This window comes from Crocodylus porosus, unplaced genomic scaffold (genome assembly GCF_001723895.1).
Source record: "Crocodylus porosus isolate Cpor-Errol unplaced genomic scaffold, CroPor_comp1, whole genome shotgun sequence".
Taxonomy (NCBI): Eukaryota; Metazoa; Chordata; order Crocodylia; family Crocodylidae; genus Crocodylus; species Crocodylus porosus.
Genome location: NW_017728886.1, coordinates 193,370,609 through 193,373,764, shown reverse-complemented (window position 1 = coordinate 193,373,764; position 3,156 = coordinate 193,370,609). Strand labels below are relative to the sequence as shown.

The window sequence follows — 3,156 nt, the reverse complement described above, 5'->3', positions numbered from 1 at the left end:
GCCACTGGGAGCCCCACCAGGCCACTCACTCCCGGCAGGGTGCAGGTTCCAGTCATACCCAGGACCAGGAGCCTCCTACCATCTCCTACAGCTCTTCCCTTACTTCCAGATGAAACTCAGCAGCCCTAAAGCTCCTACCCTCCAGCAGCCAAACTGCCTTGTTTATATAGGCAGCCCTGAGCATAAAATGGCTGCCCCCATTAGGCACCTGGAGGCTGCGAGCTCCAGGGCCTTAAAGTGGCAGGCACACCTAGTGCCCTGCCACACAGTCTAACTTAAATTGCTTAAGTCTGATACCACACTGATTCAGGACTATCTTAGACCAGGTTATGCCATTTTAAACCAGTCTATGTATGCTAAACTTCTGTTTGGTTAGGGGTGTAGATTGGCTCTGATCACTTATACCAGTTTATGTGTAATGGTTATACCTGGCCCAAGTAATTGATAAAAAAACTAAGTACCAGACTCAGGAAAAACCTTTGCTGAATCCCACTGCATACCGCTTTTCTAACCATCAAGAGACACTTCTAACATTATTATGTTCTCACTACTACAAAAATCCTCTCTATTTCCCATGTCCTATTACTGCCTACTTCCTATGTCCTATTCCTATTTAAGGAAACAATTTCACAGTTCTTTGGGTTATGCTGTTTACGGGTTGGATGACATATTAAATCACATTTGTTTTAAAACATCCTCTTGATAAATATCCTTGAGTGAACATATTTATATGATGTTGAGTACAAGGAGAAGAGGAGATTTGTATTGATTGCCAAATACAACAGGAACCTGTTTGATTTCATGAAGAAATCTTGCCAAATTTTTCTCAAGTAGCATGCTTCTCAAGAAGTTTGTGTACACCAGTTTATCACATTCATCTGTAGCGTGATTTAAATAGTGTTGATTTAACATTGCTTTAAGAATCAAATGATCTTATCAACTTTATGTTGTTTCCATATATGAATAAATCCAACTGCTGCATATAACTAATTAGTACTGTGATGTATAGTAATACCATCCCTTCTACTAAATACAGTAGCAACGTCATTTGCCAGATTTGCCAGTACTCTTTTCCTTGTCTCTGTAATCCAATCTGCTATCCTTCTGGTATTTGCTTTTCATAATATCCAAGTGTAATGTTTTCAGGATATAATCAAATAGTTTTTCCTTGTTTATATGAAAACAGAAGGTGTTTGATTCATGGCTCTTTTGGTTATGTAAATCTAAGAGATATTGCTACAGTAAAAATATGGTTTAAATAATTCCTTCATATGGAAAAAAACATAGGAGAAAAAAAAACACACCACCTTCGTGTACTCTGTATAGTTTATCTTGATTGCATGGAATACCAACACATTACTCACTGTAGTAAAAGGTTTTAATTGGTTTACTTGCTATGCTACATTTGTGAATATTGTTTTTATATATAGTGCTTTTCATAGTAATGTGTACTGAACTATTTCAGAAAACACTTATAGAAAAACACAGGAATCCTTATGCCTGATTCTTTTCAGAAGGGAACCTAGAGATTACTTCCACATTTTAATGATATGCATCAAGAGCATAGGAATATTTTCCTACAAACTGATTTGTCTCATGCAGTAGAAATGTACCCAAATGTGCTTGGATAAGTTCAAATTAAATCAGTTTGGATAAATTTCAGATCAAATTACAATGATGTGCTATTTTGTCTCAATTTATCTGAATAAATTCTATTCTCTCTCTCCCTGTCTCTCTCTCTGTATATATATTGAAGTGCCTTTAGCCTCTGTTCTGATCTGGCATATTTTTCTTCTTTATTTTTTGCTGTGACCTTCTAGCACAGTAAGGGGGCAATCTTTTTGGCAGTCGTGCAACAAACTAGTCTTGTACCTTCCCCAAATACCATTCCAGTCCCTTTCCCCTGTCTCATCCAGCCCTATGCTCCCTGCCTAATCAGCTGTCCTGCCCTATTGACTACTGTGCTGTCTGTCCCTTTCCACTTCTGCTGTATGCCACACTGTAACCAGTTGAGATCCTAGGAGCAGCTGTGATGTCCTCTGATGGCCCTGTAACCCTTACCCCCCTTCTCACCTCTAGGTAACCCTCCCCTCTATCCCACCCACCAAGCCTTGATGTACTTATTGGGTTGAAAGGGAGGCTGCCTCAAGAGTCCTAGAGTGAGCCTCACTCTGTTCAGTAGATGGTAGGTCCCTCCTGGGTACCACTGGCCTCAATCCACCCTTCAGCTGTTTGGTCACTCTCAGCCTGCCCATATCCCTGGGGCACCTTACAAACCTGTAACAATGACTATGTGTCAATATCATATTGCTGATATTCGTAATTCACAGAAAAATACTGATCAAATTTGGACTAGGATTTCCACTTTTGTGGGAGAGAAACTAAATGTCTTCTCTGTTTCATTCTAGAGGTATTAAGGGAGTTGCAGGATGGACCTCTCTGTCATGCCTTGGCAAATAAGAGAACAATTACATCTGTTTTTAGGGGAGATTGGTAATGCAAGACACCAATTTTTCGGTTAATTCCAGCTTCAAAAAAGCAAATCTTTGTCATGGTACTTCTATGACTTTAATCCTTCTGGGTTTTGGGTGACATTTTTGACAAAATTGTTAAGAATCAACTTTAATATCATTCAACGTTATAGAAAACCTTATTTCCTTTTTTCAAGTCAGCATTTGCCTAATCAGAGCTATTCTTTTTTATTCATAACTTCCTTCTAGTAGTGGGCACATATCAGGTTTCTTTTGAATATGGTAGAAATTAAAAATCTTGAATGATGTATTTAAGTATGTAAGTCATACCAGATCATAGAATCATAGAAAATTTGTGTTGGAAGGGACCTCAGGAGGTAATCTAGTCCAACGCCCTGCTCAAAACAGGGCTGTCCCCAACTAGATCATTCCACCCAGGGCTTTGTCAACCTGGACCTAAAAAAATCTCCAAGGATGGAGATTCCACCAGCTCTGGGTAAACTGTTCTGGTGCTTTCCCACCTTCCTAGTGAAAAAATTTTTCTTAATATCCAACCTAAACTTCCTGCTGCAGGTTAAGACCATTGCTCCTTGTTCTGTCATCTGTCACCACTGAGTCTAGCTCCATGCTCATTGGAACCACCCTCCAGGTAGTTAAAGGCTGCTATTAAAGCTCCTCCTAGTCT

At 39.5% G+C, this 3,156-nt stretch overlaps 1 long non-coding RNA gene across 1 annotated transcript in view; it reads right to left on the bottom strand.

The window, feature by feature from the left end:
- LOC109318240 overlaps positions 1 to 2,275 on the bottom strand; it is a 10,917-nt gene extending 8,642 nt beyond the window's left edge. The window contains exon 1 of the long non-coding RNA XR_002103209.1: positions 2,171 to 2,275. This is a non-coding gene — a long non-coding RNA (uncharacterized LOC109318240). The remainder of the gene's footprint in view (positions 1 to 2,170) is intronic.
- Between the last annotated feature and the right edge of the window lie 881 nt (positions 2,276 to 3,156).